The following is a 6664-nucleotide window of genomic DNA, read 5'->3' as shown; positions in this document are numbered from 1 at the left end:
ATGATTAATTACTCTGGCTTATGGGAGTTCAAGAATGTTAAGTAAGCCAAAAGGATCAGCAGGAGATGCAGAAAATGAACTTGTTTTTAATGACATAACAATTAAGCTACAGGAACATTCCGATCCTGGCCTCTGTATCCCACAAGACCATGATACTGTTGGCCACAAACAAATCTGTAGTGCCAAAACATACAAATGACCATAAAAGGAATAAATATTTAAACACTGAACAAGCAAACACTTCCTATCAAACGCTTCAGGGAGACGAGGGAACCTCAGAGCATTGATAAAACTAAAATATACAGGCTACATGAACGTTAGGTTTTCATACATGGATCAAGGTGGGAATTCAATGGGACAATCTGAGTAAAAGATGCAAGTAAGATGTCATGGGAATCCTTTTATTTATATGCCGATTGCCTCAGAAAGGTAACAGCATGCTCATGCTGCCACAGAAAATTCAGGAAAAATGGATTTGGATGTGTGGAACTGGACGCATAATGATTTCTCATACGGATCTTTTATAGCTATGCTACACCCACATAAGATAAGAGAGATAGATATTCTCTTCAGAAATCAAAGAATTGCAATCACTTGTAGCAATGAAACAAAAAAATTTATTTATATGCCGATTGCCTCAGAAAGGTAACAGCATGCTCATGCTGCCACAGAAAATTCAGGAAAAATGGATTTGGATGTGTGGAACTGGACGCATAATGATTTCTCATACGGATCTTTTATAGCTATGCTACACCCACATAAGATAAGAGAGATATTCTCTTCAGAAATCAAAGAATTGCAATCACTTGTAGCAATGAAACAAAAAAAAGAGTGAATTTTATGACTATTGACAATTGTTTTGGGTTTTTTTTATACTTCCAGCTATGCTTCAATCACAAAAGAAGGCATTGTGTTGGAAAAAGAATAGAAATGTTATCATCATTTTTAGTCCAAGATACAGTCTGACTGCAAGTACATTGGCACACTTTCATAAAGGAAGTGTCTACAATGTGATGAGGTAAAATGTGAGTTATTTTGTTTAATATTTCCCATACAAAGTCAGCAATATGTATCCAGTAATTGTTCCAGTGTGACAATAGATGTTTCATAACCTAAATCATGTCACTGATGCAATCGGTTGCTAGATTGGGGTCAAACGTAAATGTTATGTAACTAGTTCAATGCGATTCCTAGAAATCTTTCTAGCTATTAATCGAAATAATCTGGGTAAACCAGGCAATTCCTTTACATTTATATGAACTCCTTGCCATATATAAACTCTTAAACACCATCATTTTCTCTGCAATTAGATTAAATCGCTTTAAAGCTTGAGCCATCGCCATTAATATACAGTTTAAGTGTAAACATTTATTTTTCTACTCCTTTTTATGTTTCCTCTAATATTTTAACATTTGTCTTACATTGTTATGGGTTTCTTCTCTTACAACAACATTTGGACTCAGCTTACAGCTGAATTGATTTTCTATATACCAGCCTATCATATGAGGACTATATAAAGTCATAAATAAGATTTAATGGTTATTTATACATCTCTAGATGTAACAATAAATTAATATATAGTAATATTTTTCTTATGTGCAGCTTCATGCACACTTTCTACAGTAGAGGTACATTTTGTGTTTTATAACGGTAAATGTTTAAAATCAATTATAGTTATTTTTTTACTTTTTAAATTTCATGTGCTCATTTGTTAAAGTGCTACCTGCTCACATGAAACTTGTATCTAAGTGCATATGACATTACAAAAATAACAGAAGTGAGACTGATAAACCACTATTTGTCAATCATGCTTATTTTTGCTATCCAAATAAGTTGCTTTTTCTCACGAAGGATGTGGATTGAAGCCAAGCAGCCTTATTACCAACGGGATCACAGACATCTTCAAGAGCCTCCCATAATGCACAGGGTCTCAGTGGCAGATCGTAATTTTCCATGGAGAACGGAAACACAAATAAGGAAGAGTCAATAGATCATTAGAAGTGAAGCTGCAGTCAAGAACTGTAGTCACTCAGAATTATATACCGCAAAATAAAAGTACAGTATCTACCAATGGAGTTTCATTCATAGTAATATCAGTATTAAGGATTATTATCTGATACTGCGACAGTCATTGATTCCAGACCAGTGACTCTGAGGTTGTCACTGTGTCCGCTATGCAGATACAATGAGCTTTACGCAAAAACTCAAACCACAATAACCACCATTTCCGGTAGCAAGGCACACGACTGTAGCTTTCTCGTGGGAACTTGTTCGACACTTTACCTCTTGACTTTTACACATTCACAGTCTGTCTAGATGTGGGTGTAAGCGCTACATAATGAAACCTCTGCTATCGACTCTGCATACAGAAGTGTAAACACAGTTCAAAACACCAGGATATTTAAATGTATATAAAAAATAAGCATTTCATCATCATTTTAAGTATTTATAATAGGCCTATAATTTGATGTGTGCACGATGAAAAGGTGGGCTAAAATAGGGAGGGGGGGGGGCGAAATGTGAGAGAAACTAAATGAAGGAAAAGTGTATATAAAAGTAATCTCATCTGAAGACAATTTAGATGAGTTGGGGCTTTTTTTTTTGCGGCTGGTGTCAACTATTTCATTTTTGACGTTTGCCTTCCCTCTAGTGGCAAACACAGCAAAACGCAATTTAATTGTATGTTTAATAGCCTAATGTTGTCAAACATATTTCCTCGACCAGTGCAGGAAAACTTTAATTGTGTAGTTTTTAACAAATGTTCAAATATGTATTACACACATGAAGAATTACACACACAAAAAAAATCACTGATTTTTTTAGGCTAATTAATTAAAAAGAGTTTTGTGATTGATTGATTGATTGATTGATTGATTGATTCTGGCTTCTGGCCAATACGATGTTCCATGATATAGTAACAGCAATGGCGAAACTTGTTTTTTATTCAATGCTACAAGAACAAAAGTTACTACACAGTCACATTAATAACAACATTGGTTGTCAGAAAAAAAAAAATTACACAATTTAGGTGCTTTTAAATTAGGCCTATATGTTTTCTGTTTGTTCCAAAAGGTTTATGTATAATTTATGAAATGGAAGATTTTTTTCTCAAAGAGCCCACTTATAGATTTATTTTCTAATAAAACAATTAATTGCATAATAATGTTTGTGTGTTTTTACGTTCCAAAATGTCATATTTGTAAACACTTTCTATCATACACCCGTTTTTGTTAATATGGGTTTTTTTAAATTCTTCCAAAATAATTTTGAGTAAATAAAATGACAAATCAAATGCACAATTGTTTATTTTTCCAGGCTACAAAATTCACTAGTATGAAATGAAAACTTAAATCTTTCCAAAAATAGGTTTAACTGGATAAATCCTACGTAGCATTCTGTAGGATACATCTTTAATTTTGTTTATTGATATAAAATTTGTATTGCATTTTTCATGCTTTGTCCCAATAGATATTACTATATAAATAAGACAAAAAATACATTCTGTATTAACATTTCCTGCGTCGAGAACAACAGCAAAGTCTAACAACGCCTTTAATGCCTATACCATTTTTACAGTAACATTATTAGTTCAGATAGCATTCCAACAAATACTCATTTTGTCCAAGAGATGTCGCTATTGGAAAACTTTACAATGTTTGCAACTGCTCTGCAAACAGTCCAAGCATGTCTGTTGGATGACAGGATCCGCCCAAGACAACCTCCCTGTGTTTTGGTGCACACACAAACCTCATGCCTTCTTGGACAGGTCTTTTGAAACAGCATCATTCATTTATAAAATGAGAATGGTCAGTGATAGCCTACTGATGAATTATACAATAATTTTCAGCTCTCTTCATGACCTTCATTCAACAGAGACCATAGCATCACAACTCACATATTCTTACATTCCAGCATATTCATAGAGGAGCAGAAAGAAAATTGTGGCATACATTAAATAACTGATGGAGTCTCCAAATGCTGAATAACTTGGGGGTGGGTTTGGGGTGTCATGGGGAGTTGTTGACTCACATGAATACGCAACAGATTCCCAAAACCTAAAAGAAGAAATGCTACACAATGCTATTTTTTTCAATGTAAAGGGGAAGCCATTCTTGGAACAACACATGAAAGGACAGTTAATTTACAACCTCTCCCCGCCCCCAACGCTCCCTCCTTCCAATTTATCCAATCAGGCAGTGGGTGTTGTCTGTGTGTGAGCCAATAATGGCAAGGCACTTGCCCTTTGAAACACTACCATGATAAATTATTGTATGTCAGTCTTGTGTGAAGAGGAACCATGTGAGGGAGGTGAGACTGAACAGACCAGACCAGGATAACACAAATCATTTCCTTGATCTCCCGCCTCAGTTAGTTCTTCTTCTATCATCACCATGCTGATTAAATCTTATATATTACTCTTAAATAGTAGCCTAATACTTTTGCCTTTACAATAATTTGCATTTTAATATTATAGTGTATTAAAAAATTGAGTAAAATTAAATAAAGGTTAAAAATAATAAGGAACACACACACACACGTGTGTTTTAGAAAATAAGCATCAGGTGTTTCCACATCAGCATCACTGTCCCACCTGAGCTTTTGAAACTCATAACAGTTTAACATGCAGTTCCTACCTTATCTTTACAACTCTTCACCATTCTATATTAGCTGTGAATGAGAGTACTGAATATTGCCTAACGTCTCTTTCTCTCTCTGAACGACAATGTTATCTTCTCTCATCCTGTTTGACTCTACTAATGAGAGACTTCAACTGTTATCATTGTGTCAATTGTTGTAGCATAAAACCTGATACACTGACCCTTTGGTCAATCTATTGGTAGTTTGTAAGTGAACCTTACAAATTAGCATCATGAGATCATTAAAATGTTATAAACTATCAAGATTTCTATACTATAAAGTAGAGTAAAATATATACAAAAATATATATATTGGCTGATTTTAAGCCAGCATAGAAAAAAGTAGATTCAGACATCCATTAGCAGAGCTGAGAAACAGTTGCATAACAATTGTTATGGGGAGACAAAAAAGATGTACAGCTTATCTTTGCAAGTTTCTGGTATTGATTTCTCACACACTGGCTACACACAAACACTAGCTATGACGTGAGGTCTGTGCTTCTCTCAGATGACATGTTTTCTGCAAATACTCTTTCTAAAGCTTGTAGTTAATATTTGCTTGTTTTCTTAACCACTCTTGGGGCCAATTTGTACCAGGTTCCATGGGGATCAATCCTAATCTTATCTTCTGTGCAGAGTCCATTGGGGTAATGTGAGCTCAGTGTAAAGGTTAGGCTGCTGTGTATTCAACATCAGCAAAACCCATGTTGTCCACTGTAGGTATGTATGGCTAAAGATGCTATATATGCATAGTGGTATACTTTATGTTTTAGAAAATATATATCTTCTTGAGCAGTGATAACGCAGTTAGTTTGTTAGAAAAACCTACAGCAGTTTGGGTTTATCCGGGTTCCCAGTCAAACCCGGTTTTGCTGCTTCAACTAGGTAAATAGGCACGTGGAGGAGGGGCCTGGAATTAAAGCAAACCAGGACAGGAAATAAAGACCTTCCTGGTTTATTAGAGTGTGTCATAAAACATCTTTCTGATAAACATTTAATAAACTCTATTGCCCATATTCGTCTTCAGCTGTTTGATTTGGAATATCACAGCAGGAACTCGTTATTTTAGCAATGACCTTGTGGTTGGTGGACAGGTGACAGATTCCAGGGAGAAACTGCAAGGACTATAATGATGTTGTTGTAGTAGTAGTAGTAGTAGTAGTAGTAGTAGTAAGTAGTAGTAGTAGTAGTAGTAGTGATATCCAGTAAAATAATTATATTTCCCTTGTGGGCAGCGCACCTACATATAGCTAGAGCAGCTGCGCAAGGGATGTCCCGAGTTCGAATCCTGGCTGGAGGACCTTTCCCGATCCCGCCCCCATGTCTCTCTCCCACTTTGCTTCATGTCAGCTCTACACTGTCCTATGATAATAAAGGTAAAAATGGCAAAAATAAATCTAAAAAAAAATTATTATTATATTTCAATATAAATCATAATAGAGAGCCTATACAGTAGCTACTATTGTAGTAGAAGTAGGCTATTAAAAATTCTGTATCGATTAAGTTATTTAAAACAATACACTAAATAAAAAAGTTCACACATGATATATGATACATAATCTGTTTCTAATGTAGGCCCCCCCTTTTCAGCGCTGCGTTTGTTGTCTTCCGGTTGTATATTTCCACAGAGATCTCACGAATTTATGAATGAAAGTCATTGGTGTTTGGTGATACGTTTTTGGCTCGGGGTCTGCATTTAAAGTCACACCAGAGGTGTTCAGCTGGGATTAGAACTTGGCTTTCTGCAGACCAGTCAAATTCTTCCACACTGACTGAATCAATCTTTTTTTTCTACCTTGCCTTATACACAGAGGCATTTTTGTGTTAGAATAGAAAATGGTCCTGTTCAAACTAATGGTATAAAATTAGAAGCACACAATTCCCTAGAATAGCATTATATGCTTTTTTTTTTTACTAAAAATTTGAAATTACTAAAGTAGTCAAACCTGTTCATTATAAGGGGGGTGTCCCCAATACTTTTAGCAATATAGTGTACAAGCCAACCTAGCTATTCAAAATCTTTGTCT

Source organism: Sinocyclocheilus rhinocerous, unplaced genomic scaffold (assembly GCF_001515625.1).
Source record: "Sinocyclocheilus rhinocerous isolate Xijiao unplaced genomic scaffold, SAMN03320098_v1.1 scaffold650, whole genome shotgun sequence".
Classification (NCBI taxonomy): domain Eukaryota; kingdom Metazoa; phylum Chordata; class Actinopteri; order Cypriniformes; family Cyprinidae; genus Sinocyclocheilus; species Sinocyclocheilus rhinocerous.
The sequence above is the reverse complement of the archived record's forward strand: the minus strand, read 5'-3'. Positions refer to the sequence as shown.